Here is a 21,015-nt window from a genome sequence, read left to right as displayed (position 1 = left end):
TAAGACTTTATATATAAGCAAGGAGTAATTTGTTTTCATCTTTGTCACATTTTTTTTCTCAGTATCCACTTTCCCCAATTGAGAGAGAGAACCAAAAAAGCAGGGAGGTCATGGTATTCAGGCAAAGGGAATATAATGCAAAATAAAGTGCAGTACATTGTATTTCCTACATGAGGGTGAAGGGAAACCCCAGGAGAATAGCTCAGCAACAGGCCTGAGAGCAAAAGTCTTGACTAGAGCAGGCAGATCAAAGGCTTCGGAAGGGAAGGATGAAATGAAACTGCATACCTGATGGGCTTTAGCATATTAAAAGGAAATTCACTCTCCAGGCAGTTGAATGATAAACTTTTGATAGGCATATAGCCAATCGAGCAAGTGAAAACATGAGGAAATAAAGATTTATAAGAGAATAAATGCAATTATTACACAGTAATTGCCTTAGGCTGGCTAATATTTATGTAGTCACAACTATACGAACACTGAATATTGATGTAACCAACAATTGTGCATTAATTTTTCTGGGTGGATGGTAAAGAGTGTATGAAGAAGAGCTAAATCCTTCTTTTCTGTAGCAGGGAAAGCACAGTGATATCTTAAACTAAAGAGTCAAAATTAGCAGCATAAGCATGTGGTTTAGAAAAATGGGGTGTGGTACCAGAAGAAAGAACTGAAATAGATTCAAGTCTTCTCTTTGAGGGTATTAAAATCAGGTAAGGAGGTGGGTAGAGCAGAGAATGATTATTTTAATTATAAGACTTATCAAACAACTTCTAAAAATAGCTGTGGCTTTTAAGTTGATTAGTTGATTTTAAAAGTTAATTATTCAGTTAAGAGTTAGCTGTGGGTATTTACTAGGACCTAAACATTGAAGTTGGCCCTGTGGGGACATGGGGGTTACTAGAGGCATTTCAGTACACAATCTTCAATGACTCGGGAATTAAGAGCCGAAGGCCCATATATAAATACACTGCTTACTAACTTATAATTAAGTGGTAAGTTTTCTGGAGTGATATGTAGCTAGAGAAGGCAATCCCATATGGACTTTAGTCATGGGTGCTTCACAAAGAGATGTCAACTTCAACAGACTTTGGAAGGAGATATTTGATGTGAACTGAAATTTACCAGCATTTACTGACCTCTGTCCCAAGTACTATCATTGATGATATCTATTCGTTCATTCATTTTTGTATTATTTTTTTTAACGTTTATTTATTATTGACAGACAGAGAGACACAGAGTGTGAGCAGGGAAAGGGTAGAGAAGGGGGGAGACACAGAATCTGAAATAGGCTCCAGGCTCTGAGCTGTCAGCACAGAGCCCGATGTAGGGCTCGAACTGACGGACCACGAGATCATGACATGAGCCGAAGTTGGACGCTCAACCGACTGAGCCACCCAGGTACCCCTCGTTCATTTAATTCTTGACTGAACCCCATGCTGTAGGCTTGATTATTATTATCCCTCTGTTATAGATGAAATGCCTGAGGATCTAGACAAATTGAGTAGTCTTCCTCAAACCCACATAAATTGTAAATAACAATTTTGGGGTGAATGAGCAAGTCGCATGAGAGTTCTGTTTTTTCCTTTGAAAATACATATATTAGGTTATATGAACCCCAAGATTATTTGATCCTATGATACCTGAATTGTGACTTTATTTGGAGCTTGACTGGAGATGGGGTAGGCAGAGCAGCAAGCACCCAGCATAGTTATGTCTCATTTTTACAACTTGGGTAATAGTAACCATTTTGCTCCATGTTTAAAAGAGGGGGAGGGCACCTGGGTGGCTCAGTCGGTTGAGTGCCCGACTTTGGCTCGGGTCACAATCTCACAGTTCTTGGGTTCAAGTCCTGCATCAGGCTCTCTGCTGTCAGCACTGGAGCCCACTTTGGATCCTCTGCCCGTCCTCCCTCCCCAACTTTCCCACTTGCATTCTCTCTCTCAAAAATGAATAAATATTTTTAAAAAAGGAAGGAAGAAAAAGAAAAGTGGGTGGTGGTTAAGCCCCCAATGTTCAAAAATTCAATAATGCACCAGCTAGTTTGCTCTTGTGACTACAGGTCTTCTCCATCACTGTTGGAAGGTGGCTATTGCCTGGCTTCTAGGTCAGTGACTTCTGCATTTGGAAAACAGCCCAGTTTACAGGTCCAAGTGTTTTTAACCTGGATTCTGAGATGGGCATATTGTCTGGATGCTTGACCCAGAGCAAAGCGTTTACTCTCTTTATGAATTACCAGTCTCACATCTCATACACTGAGGGTATTTGAGGCTGCGTGTGCTTACTCAGTATTAAGAGCTAAACCTGATATTACCAGGCTCAGCCCAGGCTTTCTCCTTGCATATATTTTTATCCTGGTTGTTGAATGGAATAAAATGCAGTGGTTGAAATCATGGGATCTGGATTCAAGACCTGTCCTGGTGTCCTTGCTCTAAGACCTCGGTTCTTAAATTCTTTAAGACTCTCTTCCTTATCTACAAAATAGGAAAGAAAAAAATAATGCCTATTCTACAGAGCTGATGATCAAAGGGACAATAAACATAAAGGTTTTAGCACAATATTTGACATTTTAAGCCTTCAACAAATATCAAATATTGTTTTTGATTTAGTTTGATTTGAATTTGTTTTAAACTTTGTTTCCATTCAAACCCCAGTTAACTCACTGGTTATGTTGGGATCACTCCTGAGTGTACTAACTTCAGAACTAACCATCAAGTTCATGTTAACTAGTCACTTTGTCCCATTTCTGGATTTTGTCTTTTTCTACTAATGGGACTCTCCTTTTAAGATAGGACCAAGAGGTGAATATAGTGGTGTTGATGACTCTGAAGAACATTTGGAATCAAATCACCTCATACTGGATTTCTTCCTCTTCCGACAATGGCTAGAAGAGCAGAAATTGGAGCAGTTATGTAATCTTTTTGAAGACTCGCTTTTCTCATCAGCAAACTGGGAATGGCAGGCCTTACCTTGCAGGGATGTCAAGTAATGTCAAGTAATCCCTGAGGATTAGTGATAATGCGTGACATTCCTCACTTAGAACCTTACGCTCCATAGACGTTGTCACTGTTATGGCTGCTAGCTAGAAGAAAATATTAACTGATCATTATTTTCACTTCAGAATTTGCTCACGAGAGGCACGAAATTTTATTTTAATGTGTTTGGGGTTTTTTTATTTTTTATTTTTCATGGGAGCTGATTCTATTTGCATCATGTGATTCTTCCCCAGCTCTTCTGAAAATATTTCTCAACTCTCAATGGAGTTCTGAGGACAGACTCATAAATTGGGGGGAGAGAACCCCAGAACACATCCTGTCTATTCCCTTCATTTCAAGGGGGAAGAAACTGAAGCCCAGAATGGTACAAGCCTGGCCGGGACCTGCACGGCTCCTGAGGAGAATTCTGCCCAGTCAGAGGGCTTCTTGCCTCAGGAGCAGTGTTCATTGTCTATTTTTTGTTTGTTTGTTTTGTTTTGTTGTTTTTTAATGCCTTTTTTTTTTTTTTTTAGAGAGAGAGAGAGCAAGTGCGAGTGGTGGGGAGGGGCAAAGGGAGAGAGGGGGAGAATTCCAAGCAGGTGCCATGTTTAGCACAGAGCCTAAAGCAGGGCTCAATCCCACAACCCTGGGATCATGACCTGAGCCGAAATCAAGAGTCAGAGGCTCAACTGACTGAGCCAACCAGGCGCTCCCATTATCTGTTCTTTGATGAGGTTTAATACCATCTTCTGCTTCCTGACATCTCTTTAGCATTTGTGATTACTGAAATCTGTGAAGTAAACTCTAACAATTATGTCGCAGCCCTGTCATCACTCCAGCCTCAAGAAAGCATCTTCTCTGTGAAGAAACGCACCTTCATCTTCCCAGTTAATGTCTCTGATCTGTTTCAAACCAAGTTACAGGGACAGTGATCTTATCCAACAGCTCATTCCGGCTTTCACAGAGCTACTCATTCAGAAGAGTGTCCCTTAAAATGAAGTCTCATCAAGTTGACAAATTTCCGAGTATTCAGATTTTTGAAACTGGAAAACAGCACCACATTGACTAAGCCTTTCTCTATTTTCATCTGAATGCTGCTACCTCTCTTAATTCCTTCTTTTGGGTCCATTTCCCTGGTCCATTATCTCCTCAGTGTCCTGTCTTTTCCCCTGCCAGAGGGAGGTTCCCAGGGTGGAAGGGCATGTTATTCACTTGAATGGGCTCAGTGGGGAAGTTCTCTAGGACAAAAGGATGTGAAGATGGGCTGCAACATTTAAGACAATTACGTGTCTTGCATAATTAGATGTCTTGTGCTTACATTTGTGAGGAATGAAAGAGACAAAGGAGTCATTCTGTGGTTCATACAGGCATTTTGTAACTAAGATCATTCCCTGCCTGGAGGTGTAACAAACAAGGAAGGCAGAGCTTGGGAAGGCTTGGTGATGCCAAGCCTCAACTTCTCCACACATTACCTTCTCTCAGATTTCTGTGCTCACCCCTGCAAGCTTGATAAAATTTTGGCGTGATGGTGGGGTTCGTGGAGTGCGAAGCCAGTGACCAAGAAAGAATTCTCGAAGACACCTTTGGTGCAAAAAGGTGATTTTATTAAAGCACGGGGACAGGGCCACAGGGGACAGGGCCGTACAGGGCCCATAAAGATGGGCACAGGGGTGCAGGAGCATGTGGCTGTAGGGGTCCCAAACAGACCAGATTCAGCCACGTGGAGCTGACAAAATCCAAAGTCAGAGAAACGAGTGGTGGTGATACAAGAAGGGGATTTATTTCAGAGAGGCCAACACTGGGAAGACAGCAGACTATAGTCTCTCAAAGACTGTCTGCAAAGTGCCCCAAATACTTCCAGCTTTATATAAGTAAAATGTCGGTGGGCACCTCCAGGTAGGCAGTGAAGGTTAAATTGATCACTGTCTTGGATCATGGGGCAGGGTCCTGGGGGCTCTGGGCTGTCGTTACTTCCCAGTTCTTAGGAGGGGATGCTGTGCCTACAGGGTCTTTGGCCTGAATTCAGAGATAACCTGGAAAGAAGAACTTAATCTGTTAGAAAGTTTGAGGTCACAATGGAGGTGGTTGAAGTCCTCTTTCAGATGTAATTGAAGAAGGGTTAACTAATCCACAGATAATAGATGGCGATTAGGAGATTACCAATAGTGGTACTGGTAGACTAGGACTGGAGGAGGTTATTTCGCTTTGTGGAGGACATCTTGTCTTGCACAAAGCATTTCTTGGTGTCTTCTGCCAAAAGGTTACAATCCTGAGCCTTGCATTCTTACCATATGCCTTTCTTGAGTTTCCCTGGTCATCCCTTCAGACTGAGCTGGGTTCAAATTCTTTATCACATTCAGGACACGAGTTTAAAACGCTCCAGATTTTTCATCTACGCTATTTTTTTATATTTATTTTAAACAATTTTCTTAACATTTATTTGTTTTTGAGAGCCAGAGAGAGACAACATGAGCGGGGGAGACGCATAGAGAGGGAGACACAGAAACTGAAGCAGGCTTCAGGCTCTGAGAGACTTGAACTCACAGACCATAAGATCATGACCTGAGCCGAAGTCTGACACTTAACCAACTGAGCCACCCAGGTGCCCCCGTGCTATTTTTTTTAAGGTGACTAATTTTGTCAGTCCTCACTCTCATTTTCCATTAATATTATCCCTCTGTGTTCTTAGGGTTGACTTAGACTAATGGTGAGAAATCAATATGGAGGAAACAGTGTCCTCTATGTCAAGACCTTTGTTAGTATCATCAGGCTTGAGAGCTGCGAAGGCTCTGAGGTACATGTGGACCAGCTCTCTTACTTTACGTTGGACTGTGTCGCTGAGAGTAGAAGTGTCGTGTTCAAGGCCAAATAATATGTCAGGAATAGATTTGACTGTAGGATCCAGCCGAGATTTTGGCTCCTGGGCCAGTGTACTGTCCACTTTCATAAATAAGAACTACTGAGGGAGTTTGAGAATAAAATATTCCATGCCCCAAAACATTGGTGTATACGGGATAAACAAAGTTCATCATATTTCTTCTCAGCAAAGATTCTACAGTCTGTGCATATGCACTGAAGTACCAGATTTGGAGAATATACTTTTCCCCTCAACTATTATTTACTCATGTAATTCTTTCAATTGTTTTTATAGTATTTTAATCATCTATAGAATATAATGTGCACAGCTATTGGAAGTCTTTTGAAAACCACAGTTCAGATGGTGTTGCATTAACTACCCATAACCATAAATCAACCTCATTTTAATGCCCTCAGACCCAGGACCACCCTCAGTCATCCTGTATCCTCAAGACTATTGAAGACCTGGCAGGCATGGTTATTATGTGAGTTTTTAATATTAGTGCTTATTTTTACCATCAGCAAAAAAAAAAAAAAATTACCAATGAGCAGTTAGCCCAATAACTAATGTTTCTGTGACAGCCTGCCACGTTACTATTAGAATGTATTTAAAAAATTGGATGCAAGTCTTGTCTCTTCATCAATTATTAATAATCAACTGAAACTTTTTTAAATGCTTTCCTTACCATGAAGTTACATTTTTTTAAACATTTATTTATTTACTTTGAGAGAGAGAGAGAGAGAGCATGTGAGAAGGAGGGACAGAGAGAGAGGGAGAGAGATACTCCCAAGCAGCCTCTTCACTGTCAGTGCAGAGCCCAATGCGGGGCTCGATGTCACAAATTGTGAGATCATGACCTAAACTGAAATCAATAGCTGGACGTCTGACTGAGCCACCCAGGTGTCCCTACCATGAGGTTACATTTAAAGTACATTTATGAAACTTAATGTAAGTGCTGGAAGCCACGCTATCCAGCCAGCTTGACGTCAGGGCCCTGGCGGTGGACGGATCAGGACTGCAGGGTGGCTCACTGACAGTGAAGCTCCTTGTACTCCCGCTTTTATGTAATTTGGCCTTAATAAAAGTACCTGGGGAATTGTCTGTTGGGGAATTGCCCTCGACAGGCCCCCTGGGAAAAGAACCATTGGGGAAAGAAAATAAAGTTCTGCAAAGAAATTGTGTGGCCCTACATTTAGCCCTTGCCACCCCCTATAAAGACTTCTCTACCAAAAGGAAGGATAGCCTCATATATTTCCCAGCCAAGGAGGGACAAATGGATTTGAAAGCCCCACTCCGGCAACAAAAGAGTGTATCTATGGGCACACTTTACTCCAACCCCTAGGCCCACTTGGCTCCCAGGAAGCATTCCAGATGATGATTGAACCTAGTCAGTTAAAGTACAGAATGGTTCATTAGTTCCTAGGTGCCTTGTTTCTCCGAGAATGCATAAGGCATGGGTTCCTAAGGCCCTCTTGGCCCCTTCCTGGCACCTCGGACCGAGGCGAATACTTTTGTATTGAACCATGAATGGTTCAGGGAAACAACTAAGAGGTCATGTCCCTGTAACTGTTCCACTTGAGATGGTGAGAAATAGATGACCTTTCATGAAAGCAACAAAGCAAATGTTCTGTAGATTATAGATAAACATAGAAACATAATGAAAATAATGTAAGAAATTAATCAACAAGCAAAGGGCAGGAGGGAACGTTATGAGAAAATAACCATGTTATTCCTTAAAGGGTGATTACACATAAGAACATTTTTAGAATTAGGTAATGCCAGAAAACATAGATGACGTGCACTATAAAGAAATTGCTAACTAATATATAAAGCCACTTTTGCCACAATAAAGCGGCCAGTCCAACACACTGCTGTTGTCTGTGTCCATTTTATTTTTGTTTTATTTTATTTTCACTTTTTCACTGACACCGTTCATCCTTTAGGAACCTCTGGACCTGCTGGAGCTGGACTCCGGCACATAAGGAAACTCAATACATGTTTGATAATAAGAAAGTAGAGATGATAGCTAAGTTTTCTAGGATAAATTACTCTCTTTTCTTCAAGGTTTTTGGAGATTTATGCTCTACTGTATTTTTGTTTTCTTCAAACCCCAAATATTTTGTGGGATACATTTTTAAATACCTTCTATTATTTTCTGAGTACTCATCATAAACTTCTCTGTCCGACATTTCTCCATAAAGTTGTCATGGTATTTTAGTCTGACATTTAACCATCGATCCATTCAATAATATGAGTGGAGTGGCTCAAAACCTTTTGTGCTTTCTACACTTTCCCTCGTGTGTGTAGGGGAGGGTAGTAGGGGTTGGTCACTGCCTTCAAAAGGCTCAGAAACTGACAATTTAGGATGGAAACAGATCATCGGTAGGCAAAATCCTAATCAGAGAGGCATACCTATGTTACAATAGGAGAAGAGCCGAGGGACCAACACTTATGTCATACATGAATAATATACAATGGAGAAAGAGTCCTTTGTTTTGACTTTTATTTACATTAAAAGTATGGTCTTCTTTGACCTCAGTTTATTTTCCCCCATACAAATCCTTCCCCTTTCTGGATATAAGTGTGTTGGCTATATTCCCTCAGGTTCGTCAAATTGTGTCACCTTTTGTTTTTTTCAGCAGTAGACTTTGGCTAGTGTGTAATATCATCTTGAAATATATTTATTTGTTTTTTATTAATAATTCTGCTTAGAGAGATTTATCTATATATTTGGTAAGCTTCCTCTCAATTCTTGAAAGGAGTTATCTCAAGTTGTAAAATGTAACATATTCTAGGACTAATTATTGTGAAATAATATTTATGGCCCTGGTTGAAATTGAGTTATAAATAATTACTCTTAAAGTCAGTTATTTTTGTACCAAAATATTATAATCAGGTCTGCACTGTCATCACTTATTGGAAGAATGTCTTTTGAGATAGAATTGATCAAAGCCTTCTTGAAAAGAAGATAGTTGTATGTTATTGTTTCCAACTTATTCCCACATTCTTGTAACTTTTTTGCTGAAATAAATTAAATTCATCTAAAAATATTTGGTTTTTTTCCAGACTCTTGTTTTCTAATACCATAATATCTCAGATGGGTTATTTGATGGTTCGCTAGGATCTTTCTTTCTTTCTTTCTTTCTTTTCTGAATGTTTCCTTCTTTAGAACAGGTAGTTAGGGTCAATGCCAGGGACCATGGCCAAGCCCATTGAAAGCATGAAGGGCATGGCATTCAATTCTTCTGATTTAAATATGACAGTGTTCCTGGTTCTTCTTTATCTTTCAACACTTCGATTTGACCTTGCAACAGAACTGACAGTTATTCAACTCAAAAATTCACGTCCAGTTTTGCTAAAAGTGAGAAGTGAAAAAGTCATAGAAACCCTCAGGATTTTTATGGCTTTCTGTTAAGAGCTCTTCTTTTCTAGAAGAACACAAAACTTTCTGAACAATTATGTAAATTTTCATCTTTTTTTTCCCCCTTCCATTCCCTTTGCTTGGTATTGTCTTGCTAGCTATAGCCTTCCTAAATTTAATCTTTAAATAGCTTTTCTTTAGCTTTCCACTTAGCTATTTAGTCTGTATTGTCTATCCCAACACAAAAATGGAGATATGGGATTATAGAATTTGATCCACCATCTCTACAACGCCATCCTAAACAGGCCATCATTTTAGGAGTTTTGCACCAGCTGGAGTGTCCAGCCACCCAAAGCCCTGCCATTCCTCACCAAGGGAGGCAGGAATTACCCACAAACAATACATAGGTTTGGAAGCTTAACATTGTCCTATTGATCTTATTATACATTAACATCATCCATGCTGAGCAAACAAGACTCCCTTTCTCCACAATAATGTTTATTTCTCTTTAAAGTGGCTCGGCCTATTCAACTTGATCACAAGTAAAATGTGTAATTTGGTCATATCCCGTGACTTCTGCAAAATTTGCTAACTTCCTTTGGGTCTCTCAAACTGAACAAACAAGATGACAACAAAGGAAAGACTTCATCATTACCATAACTGACATTTTTATATGTTTTATGGATAATAGGTGTTTTCTTATTCATAGCTTCTTCTGTTTCTTGTTTCTATGTCAACTGGTAAGCAGGAAACTGAGGTCATCCAGTCCATTCCTGTCCAAGCTGTGGCCCAAGGAACCTCTGTTTTACAACCCTTTCCCATTCAACCAACTCAAGAGCAGTATGATCCCTTAAATCCCACACCTGGAGTTGAATCTCTTGAATCTCTCTAAGCTCTCCACATCCTCAGCCTTATTTTCTAAAATGTGTGTACATTTTCATGATACTGGTCTCCAAAAGAAAATAAGCATATATTTTATATCTCCATTTTCCACACTAAGAGAGGAGAGACTTCAAATGCAGTGAATGTTTGTCTAATTAAGGGGTTTACAGGGTATGACCTCTGGGTCAAATCTGGCCAACTGCCTGTTAAGCATGATTTCCTGTATTTATAAATGGTTGAGTACAATAAAAAGAGGAATAACATTTCATGTTATGTGAAAGTTACATGAAACTTAAATTTAAACTAAAGTTATGAAGTTGCAGTTTCCATATATAAAGTCCTATGGAAACCCAGCCATACTTACTCATTTACACAGTGTCCATGGCTGTTTTAGTACCAAACAGCCGAGCTGAGTGTTGACGGCAGACACTGGCCCTTAAAGCCTAAAATATTTCCTCCCTGGCCCTGCTGTAATTGATGGATATTTTCTCCCACTCTGGGTTTGGAGGTGCAATAGTAATAACTAATATTTGTATTGTTTTGTAGTTTTAAAAGATACTTTCATAGTTCTTTTGTTAATTACTCATAACAACTCAAATGATAAATTAGATGCCCAAGGTTCAAAATAGTGGTGTCCAAAGTCAGAAAAGAGAGGGTTGGGACCCAATGGAAATCTTCTGGCATCAAATCCCATCTAATGCTTGCTTCAAACATGAGTTCACCAAAATATAATTCTATTTTACTTCTGCACATCCCCTATGTTTCATTTCTGCTTTGCTCATCCCAATGAGGAGACTTTGATCTAAAAGGCCATTCCAGGGGCGCCTGGGTGGCTCAGTCGGTTAAGCGGCCGACTTCGGCTCAGGTCATGATCTCGCGGTCCGTGAGTTCGAGCCCCGCGTCGGGCTCTGTGCTGACAGCTCAGAGCCTGGAGACTGTTTCAGATTCTGTGTCTCCCTCTCTCTGACCCTCCCCTGTTCATGCTCTGTCTCTCCCTGTCTCAAAAATAAATAAAAAACGTTAAAAAAATTTAAAAAAATTAAAAAAAATAAAAGGCCATTCCACATATTTAGTGAGTTGCCTGTCATTTTTGAATAAGAACTTTCTAACCCTTGTTCTAAGTCACATTTAGCTATGTATGGTTTCCTGAATTGGCACACACACTCTTGCCTCGGTGCCTGTTTCCTTTCTCTTACTTGCCATTTTCAACTTAACTTGTGATCATCCTCTAAACCTTTGAGACACAACTGAAACAACACCTTCTTTAGTCAAATGCCTGCTCCCTGTTCATGTGTGTTAATTGGGGCCTGGGCCCTTCTCTATGGCACCTGTTGTACAGGATTGTACTAGCCTCCCTAAGTAAACCCTGTAGAGCCCTTTGTGAGCAGTTGCTATATCTTATTATGTGATTATTCCCAACATCTCAAAATCCACATCAAAATTGCTGATCAATATTTGTTAAATGAATGAGTTAGGAAATTAATGGTTAGTCTCAGAATATACAACAGTTGATATTACACACTATAATATTAATACTATAAAGTTATCTTACAAAATGTAAAGGGTGATAAATTAAGATGTCTTTTTGTATAAGATAAAATGCTAAAGAACCTATATACATGTCACATGACATTGATCCCCTTTTATTTGATTTCTGGCCGCTTGATATTGATGTTTTTTTCTGGCAGTTTGATTTTTAACTTTACGTTTCCTTATAATTTCAATAACTACAGGCAAAACCAGGAAGGTCAGCATCTAGCACACTGCAGGCTCTCAATTAATGTCACATCATCAGGTTTCCTTAAGACGCTCACCGGCTCCCTCAGAGACACCCAAAGGGAAGAGCCACAGGAATCGGAATATTTTACAACATGAATGTCCCACCAAAATTCCAAAGTGGTGTCATGGATGGCGGAAGATCTCTGCCTGTTTATTGGAAAGGGGCACTTGATTTTACTTGGTTGCAAGTTTATGTGCTGAAAAATGTTTTCTGTGGGCTCAGCTTTAAGTGAGCATTTGAATAATGCTATTCTCTTCTAGAAGAGGGCCTGCCTCGGGGCGCCTGGGTGGCTCAGTCGGTTAAGCGGCCGACTTCGGCTCAGGTCGTGATCTCACGGTCTGTGAGTTCGAGCCCCGCGTCGGGCTCTGTGCTGACAGCTCAGAGACTGGAACCTGTTTCAGATTCTGTGTCTCCCTCTCTCTGACCCTCCCCCATTCATGCTCTGTCTCTCTCTGTCTCAAAAATAAATAAACGTTAAAAAAATAATAATAAAAAATAAAAGAAGAGGCTCTGCCTCTTTAGACCTCTGGAGAGTAAAGATCCGCTACACTCCCTATGCACAGGGGATTGGCCCTGAGACAGGTACATCACAGAGGTTTTCCTGCAGACACAAAATGATTCCTACATATTCTACTGGTAGCGCAGTTTTGGTGTTTTGAAGCGTAACCATGTATAGCCAGAGAACCCTTTGATTTTCTCTTTATGGCCTTTTGGTTTATCTTGTTTAGTTGGAGATTTTCCTCTAGTTTCATTGAGCCATAGAGGCCAGGGACAGAGCAGCTGTACAATGGCAAAATTAACATTATTTGAATCTGTTCTAGCTGTAGCTCGGTACAGCTAGATGTGGTTTAAGGCTGATATTGGTTAAATCTTCACTCTTCCACTAACTAGCTATATTAATCTGGGAAACAGGTGTTACCATTCCTATTTTCCAGATGAGAAGCTGAGTCACAGGTAGGGTAAGACCATTGCCTGAAGCGACACAGATAACAGAGTGGGAACTGACTCCAAGCATCTGTGACCTCAAACACTGTGCAGTTCTTTCAGCAAGTTAATTTACTCATGCTAGGTATAGTTTTCTGCAAAATGAGAAAGACAGTCCTCCTCTGATGGTTTCATTGGGACAAAAAGGGGTAGCACGTATAAGTACTTGATATACACCAGGTGTGCAACGATTCTTAATTATTTTATTATTACATTTCTATTTAGGAGAATATTTGACTCATGCCATTTCTCTTCATAAAGCCAGCATTTTTTAAATGAGAGCTGTGCACACAACAAAGGGCCCTGTGAGACGTGGACAAGTTGTCACACTCTCCAAACCACAGAGATGGGGGGGGGGTCGTGAGGACGACTACCTGCCCTTTCCAGGGAGCACCCTCCTGTGCTCTCCCTTGCTGGCATTTCTCCTCCATTCGGTGAAAGTTATGCTGTAAGACAGCCTTTAATTCTCTAAGGCCTATTTGAACAGTTGGAGTGCCTCAGAGGGCTAGGCTAAAGTGGATTTGCTTTTCTTCCGCTGCTCAACACTGTCATCGGCTGGCGCTGGTGTCTCCTCCCCAAGGATGGATCCCACATTCCAGACGGGGCTTTCAGCAGCCGGCTCGCTGGTGTCAGATCCTGTTGGCCGGTCTCAGATGTGCAGACGCTGTGAGCTCATCGACCCCATCAAATGTAGGCCCACGGAAATTTGTTCATTTTGAACCGTCATGAACAATGAAATCAATTCACATACAGTTTAAAAATTGTATTAGGAAAAAATACCATGAGGTTAGTCCTCCCCACAACACAGTATATGTCTGTTTGAACTCAAAGTCATTTGTTTTCTCTTTTCTTCCTTTCTTTCAATTTTATTTGCTTATTGTGAGAGAGAGAGGGAGAACGTATGAATAGGGGAGGGGCAGACAGAGAGGGAGAGAATCCCAAGCAGCCTCCTCACTGTCAATGCAGAGTGTGATATGGGGCTCGAACCCATGAACTGTGAGATCATGAACCAAAATCCAGAGTCTGACAACCGACTGAACCACCTTCTCTTTTATTTTATAGGCTTAAACCAATACAAATATGGCAAAGTGGATAAGATTAACATAGTCCTTCATTAACTCTGAATGGTACTCTCTGATTATATTATGTGACTAGAAAGCAGCTCAGGAAAAAGACGTAGGGAAATGAACATATTTTTAGTACATGAATATTGTTTTAAAATCCATTGAATGATGAGGCATTGAACCTCAGAGATGAGAAAGGATTTATGTATTTACTGTCCCTCAGCTACTAATTAGAAGAGTTGGGATTTGAAGCCATGAGTGTCTGGCCAAAAGCCCATAGGTCAATTTCTCTGCTATCCAGAATTATTGTAAACGTTTAAGATAATGGATTTGTTTCATTATTTAGAGTAAGTCCCCACTTTTGCAGGGACAGGGCATTTCAAAATCTCATTTATGGCAGAGGCACAGCTAGAACTCAAGACTTCTTCGTAGTCCAATCTGCTTACAAGCCATTACTGAGCCTCCTTGCAGAGCAAAGCATGACTAACTTTTCTATGGCTGGCTTTAGTAAATTCTGTGTGATATGTGTCACTTGTTTTCAATACATTTGGAAAGGATAAAGAGATAAATAATGGCAGGAAGCATTTATGAAGGGCCCCACTGCTCATGTACTTGTCTAAGTGGTTTGCATGTGTTATTTCATTTGATACTCAGGGTCTCTAAAGGTCTTTGTGTTTAATTTTCCAATTTACATCTTCAAAACCCAAGGATTATGGTGGCTAATCTATTTCAAGTCACAAAAGTAGAGAATGGGATTTTGTGGGATTTGAGCCCCAGTGGCTTGCCTGGCTCCAATGTCCATGTTTGTACCATAAAATTATTGCTCTGAGTCTTATCCCATGCTTCCCCCTAGCTTCTCCATCCCTTCAGCTGACTTGAAATCACATGGACTTCTTCATTAAGTGGTTCTAAGGGTCGTCAGGGCTTTGATCTTGCTAGAGCCCATGGTCATTATCTATTCTCATCTGACTTGGTTTCTCAGTAGCATTTAAGAGCTGTTCACTTCCTCTTCATTACACACTTTGTTTTCTGGGCTCCAACTTACCCTGTCTTCCTCCTTCCTCGATGTCTGCCTCTTCCTCTAACAGACCATCGTTCCAGGCTCTATTCCCTAGTTGCATTCATTGTCTGATTTCAATCAGACGCTCACACACACATACACACAGATGTGTAGATCTGTAAATGCATATACAGATTCAAATATCTCCCAAGTATCTCTCTAGAGCAGACCACACTCCTGAACTGCAGACGTATACCCAGATACCTGCTTGACACCTACACTTATTGCCCAGTGGGAATCCTAAACTTAACAAAATCCCAAATTGAGCTCAGGATCCACTCTTCCTACTTCTCAGCCACCGTTCTCCAAGACAAAGCTATTTATTTTCTCCTGTCCATTCAATGGCCTAAGCCCCAAGTTCTAATCTTTCTTGGTTCTTTGTTCTGCTCATAATCTCCATCAAGTTCATAAGCAAACCCTTTTGGTTCTCTCTGGACCCAGCTCTACTATTATATTCTCTTCTACAACAGCTCTAGTCCAAACAACCTCCCTCCGGGCAATGGGTCCTAACTGTTCTCTCCCCCTCCCCTCTTGTTTCTCCATGGCCAATTCTTCATTGAGAAGTTAGATGAGATTTTCTAAAAGGTAAATCTGATAGTGTCACTCTCCTGTTTAAAACCTTTGCCAGTTTTTTGACTGTTTGTTGACTGACTACCCCATACATAGAAGTCTTAATCAGCATATGAAGTGAGTTCTAATCATCACTATGGATTGTTTAATATCTTAAACACATAAAAGTCCAATTGGGGTTGGGGTTTTCTCTGGGAAGAAGGGGAAGGCAAGATAAGCAACGTGGCTGCTGTTAAGCTGGCAGGGATGAAGGTTTAGGAGAGGCCTAGGGTTTCATACAGGTGGATGAAACCAGGATGGTTCCAGAGCCCTGAATGTGCCTTTTGACCAAGTCACTGAGCTTGCTGTCATAGGCATTTGAGCCAGGAAAGCAGGTGAGTATAATTTAGCCTAGTGACGAGACAGCCCATGACAGCACTTTCAGGCCCGCTGAAATCAATAAACCCAGGGAGTGGGAGTTTCATGTTTCTCCAGCAACACCACAGGTCATGTTGTCTTGGAGTTAATGGTCTAAGGGATGAGAATGAGAGCTAAGGGATTAATTGTTAGACTCTTCATTAACCCAAGAAAACACAGCAAGACACATTTGGCTTCCACACAAAATCATACAAAATTCTCTCTTTATTAAATATACATTATTTACAGTTTAAGTCTTTCTTCTGTACAACAGTAACCATAGAAAACAAAGAAATCTAAGGCTAACGTTTTATTTTTCCCCATACAGTGTATTATTAAGACATGTTACGTGGTCTACAAAACTGACTTGGAACGAGGCAACATCACTTGAGATTTTGTTTTGGGAACAAAAATGAGAAGATCCAAAGGAAAAAGCAAGACTCTGGCAGAACTACAAAGAGAGGTGACCTGTTTTGTGCTTTTGCCATAATAGAAAGTCTACATATAGTTTTGGAGGGGGGGCGGAGAAGTTATTTTGCATTTTATTATTTACTTGTTAAAAATAATCCCCCCACTCTTTCTCATTCCTCAAAAAGGAGGACCACTGCGTGCCAGAGAGAGATTTCCCATCTGAAATGGACATGGCAATGGGCTATCATAGAGATCAGCAAGCTGCAGTCCATGGGCCAAATCTGACATGTGGCCTGTTCTGTGAATAAAGTTTTATTGGAACACAGCCATGCCTCTTTGTCCGTGTATGGCCCACTTCCTGCCACAGCAGGAGAAGGGAGTATTTGCAATTTTCAGACTGTCTGGCTTGCAGAGCCTAAATTAAACCATCCAGCCCTTTACAGAAAAAGTTTGCTGACTCTTTCCCTATCAAATCCTGGAGGCAGACTCCTGGTTCCCCCTCAGCCTGCCCTTCTATTCCCAGTGACAACCCTGCACCCCTTTTGCCTCTTCCAGTTGACTGAAGGAAGGGACAGCTTAAGACGACAGCACATGATATCAGGAGGCCTGTTAACTACCAGCTTCAGAAGGAGAAAGTCTTCGTGTTGGACCTCACTAAATAAGACCCTCTCACACTGTAACTATGCTGCTTTAAAGCAAGGTTTGGTATTTTTTGCATGAGTATTTAAGGCAGGGCAAGGTTACACAGGTTGACACTGCCATTCGGATAGAAGAGACTATGTTAATATTTCATGTAAAGCCTTGGGGATGGGGTTGACTATAATGGAAAAGTATGACTAGGCAGAAGCCTGTTAAGTATTATCCCTTAGAGTTTCACTGAAAGTTTCTACTTATGGGCCTTCCAAAGAATCTACAGGGTAATACAATGTTCCTCTTGAATGCCCAGCACCTTTTTCATGTCCTCTGAGGCTACCGCTGGCATCTGAGGCATGGAAGAACATGATGTGAATGAAAATAAGACCAACATTTAATTATTAAAACAATTAGATTCACCTTTGGTCATGGCTTAGGACTGCTCTCCTAATTTTGTTCTGGTATTCTGCATCAGTGGTCAGGATTGAGAAAACCAGTGTTCCTAAATAGTGTTAGATGGTGGGTCCCTGGCAGTATCTGTTGTTGGGGATGGACAGTATCACATCGTCTTATAATGTGGCATGCCACATGGATGGCAGGACCAATGAAGGGGAAAGAAGGACCACTAGACTGATTTCAGGACCTCAAGTATCCCACCCATGGGGCTTTTGATTTGGGATAGTGGATTCGAAGAGTTGTTCTGACATCTTCTTGTCCTTAATATTGTATCTGAGTGTTCAACCTTGGCAGGTTGGGTCACTGTGGTGATAGCACACAATGAAAATCTTGTTGAAATAAAAATATTGGGGGCAGGAGGGAGACGTGGTTGGAATAGGGCTGAGAAGGGTAAAAAAATGTCATGCCAAGGTTGGTAATGGATTCATCATGCGAAACCCATGATATTGCCTCTTTCCCTAATGTGTAAGACAGTGATCCAAATGCACTGAAGGGACTCCTGATTTAGGAGCCAAGAAAGAGGGAAGAGTTGCTGCCCCTGCTCCATGGTGGGAGCAATGACCCTCCACACCTGAGATGGCCACCGACTGTTGCCACAGATCCCCCATTCCTCCTCAACGTGTTCACAGCAGGTGTGGTCGAAACACCCACACCAAGCTTTGCCTTCATCCTTGCTCACGTCTACTCAGCCACTTTGTAGTCTATAAACATTACAAAAGACATACAACTAGCTGACAAAGTACAATATTTCACTAAAAAAAACTAAAATGTGCTTTTCTGTTCTTTCTCAGAGCTCCATAGTGCAAAATAAGAGAAAAATCACTCAAAAATAGCAAGAGTTCAGTATCAAAACCTTATATGAAGGTTTCAAACAACCGCCAACTCAAGAGGAGATGCGTCTATCCCTACTGAAGAGCCGTGTATGTAGGATGTCCTGGAGAAAGCCTGACTAACAGCCCTATTTACAAAATCTTTGTGTATGTGTCTGCTTACGCTGCTTTTTCCCCCTTTAAGAGGTTTAACTGTTTGGGATTTGTGGAAGCAGTGATGCACACAAGGGACCCAAATCTGCAAACTGGATGGGCTCAACAACAGTGGGGGTGGGAGTGTGGGAGGAAGGGCAGAAAAAAGAACCAAGAACAGTGTGTGGAAGTAATTCAATTACGCTGCGTGTCTTTTAAAGAAAACATTTTCCAACTACATGACAGACATGAAGTAGCAGTCAGCCTCCATGTTTTTGAAAGTTTGGGGCTTGCTTTCGCCTTTTCCCATGAACCATTTTCGCATCTGCGGGAACAAGGAAACCTCTTTATTCCTTTGGTCCGCTTGTGACCCATAGGACAACGGGAGCCTAAGTATGTCAAAGCCTTTAGGCTAAGGAAAAATGAGGAGGAGAGCTACACACTGTCTCAAATTCCTCTTGGCAGCCCGGGGTTGCAACGTGGACTTGATGGATTGCAGCTGTGGGGAAATTCAAAGGAAGCCAGGGCAAGTTGGTGGACAAACTGTCAAGGCTTTTTGTAAGAAAGATTTCAACAGCCTGATTCCTATTTCCCTGAATATCTTGGAGGAGACACTCTGTTCGTAGCCTCCAGGTGCGGCTCCTCTAAGTGAATGAGCTTCCTGCAGAGAAGAGACAGGTGTGACTTTCAGGATTGGAAAAAAACTCACCCGGGGCACAGAGGTGAGACCTCACTTAGATGGACAACAATTTTTAGTCAGTTATTTACTCGAAGCTACTTCATCTCGTTCTCAGAGACCTTTCTAAGTAGAGTCAAATGGTTCGTGGGGGCAAAGAAGGATTTTAGGAGGGGGCAAGAGGACAGCAAACACGTTAAGGGGCATTTGGAAGAGCAAATGGTTACAACCACATGGCCTTGAAGGAATTGATATGAGAGGAGGAGGGGAGCGGAAGTGGAGGTTGTTGTCCCTCCCCCACAGAGGGCCCCCAAGCCATCGCTTAGGTCTGACTGATGAGAAGGGGCTTCAGAATCCCTCAACCAGAAAAGAAGCAAGAATGGAAAGAATCAGGCCTTCCCCAAAGTACTTTAGAGACAAGGACCATCTTTTCTTGCCATTCTTAAAGAGTTAATCCATTTCCCTCTACAGAAATACATCTGCATAGACAGATATTTGGTTCGAAGAAGAGAAACATGGTGGCATATTGAAAGTGGAATATACAAGAAAAATTATGAACATTTTCCAGAAAATTGTCTGCTTCAGTCCCTAGCCAAGGCTTTGCAAAAATAATCATGCAGGACCTCTGATCTATATTCTATAACACTCTCTGCCTAGCCCTTTTACAACAATTATACCTTGTTCTTGCCCCGATGGACGTGGAGCTCCTCTAAGGGCAAGAACAAGGTATAATTTATATTTGTGCATCCAATGTCTAGTTCAACCCTTGGGGTACTGGGCATTCAGTATGAACTTCATGATGAATAAGGAAAGGGAACAATCTATTTCTTTTGTTCTGATCCTGCTCCTGTTACCCTGCAATGGTCATGGAGCTAACAAAAGGTAGAAGTCAGGTTTAGTGCCATGTCTGTGATTACAAGAGGGAACAGAAACTGTTTGAAAAAATCAGTCCTGGGATCCTTAAAATAAATCTCCCATATGCAGCTGAGACTGAACAGAAGAGGCAAAGTTATCCATAAACCCTTATCCAGAGAAGCGACAAATGTCTAATTCTCTAGGTGAATTCTCATAGAGACCACGGCAGTCTAACCTATACACCCAGCGAATGTTGCAGTGGGTGTGAAGTATTTTTTAGGGTAAGCATACGTACTGTTGCTTATGTAAATAGGTTTGCTTGGTAGAAATTATATCAATAAAGTATCCCCCTTAGAATGTGAAATTGCACAGGTGCTTTCAGTTTTGCTGTAAAGCGACCACATTCCATAAAATATTTTTGTAATCCACAGCTATCAAGGACCGAGGGTTACAGTGGGGGATTATGGTGGTCCAGCTCTCAGAGCATGCAGTTAGGAAACCTGATTACCGAAGCAGAAAACAGGGGTTAAGGAGGGGGCAGAGTGCTTTCAATGACGATTTGTTTTAGATTATAATCCCTCAAAGGTCAGAACACTCACGCGATTCAACAGTTGCACAAAACTACCTGGGTTTGGTACCACTGAGGAAAGACAGGCAGAGTTAGCACTTATTTCTAAGTGAAAATTGTGTTGCTTTGGAGGGAGCTGCTTGCTTGTTTCCATATACATCTAGTGAAAGTCAGTGTTCTCTGGGGTTACGAAACAATCCAACCCTGTAAAAATAATTCTGGTTTAGCCCTGAGACTTTACTTACAAGAGTGATGTGCTGATTGCACGGTCTTGGCATTGGTTTCTCGGCCTGTGATACGGAGCGCGTACGTATAGACAGTCTACATGCGTGGGGAGGCATGCTGGTGGATTCTGCAGTGTGGGAGGGGCAAGAAGAGAGCTTCACAGAATCTTCACCCTATAGAACTACCTACAAGCATTTATATGTGGATGAGGAAAGCAAATACTCGGAGTTGGCCTTTGCTAGTTCTCCGTTTCTTCTGTCAGCGCTATGCCAGCAAAATATAGTCCTCGCTTCTCAGAGACTT

Source organism: Prionailurus viverrinus, chromosome C1 (genome assembly GCF_022837055.1).
Source record: "Prionailurus viverrinus isolate Anna chromosome C1, UM_Priviv_1.0, whole genome shotgun sequence".
In the NCBI taxonomy this organism is placed as follows: Eukaryota; Metazoa; Chordata; class Mammalia; order Carnivora; family Felidae; genus Prionailurus; species Prionailurus viverrinus.
The sequence above is the reverse complement of the archived record's forward strand: the minus strand, read 5'-3'. Positions refer to the sequence as shown.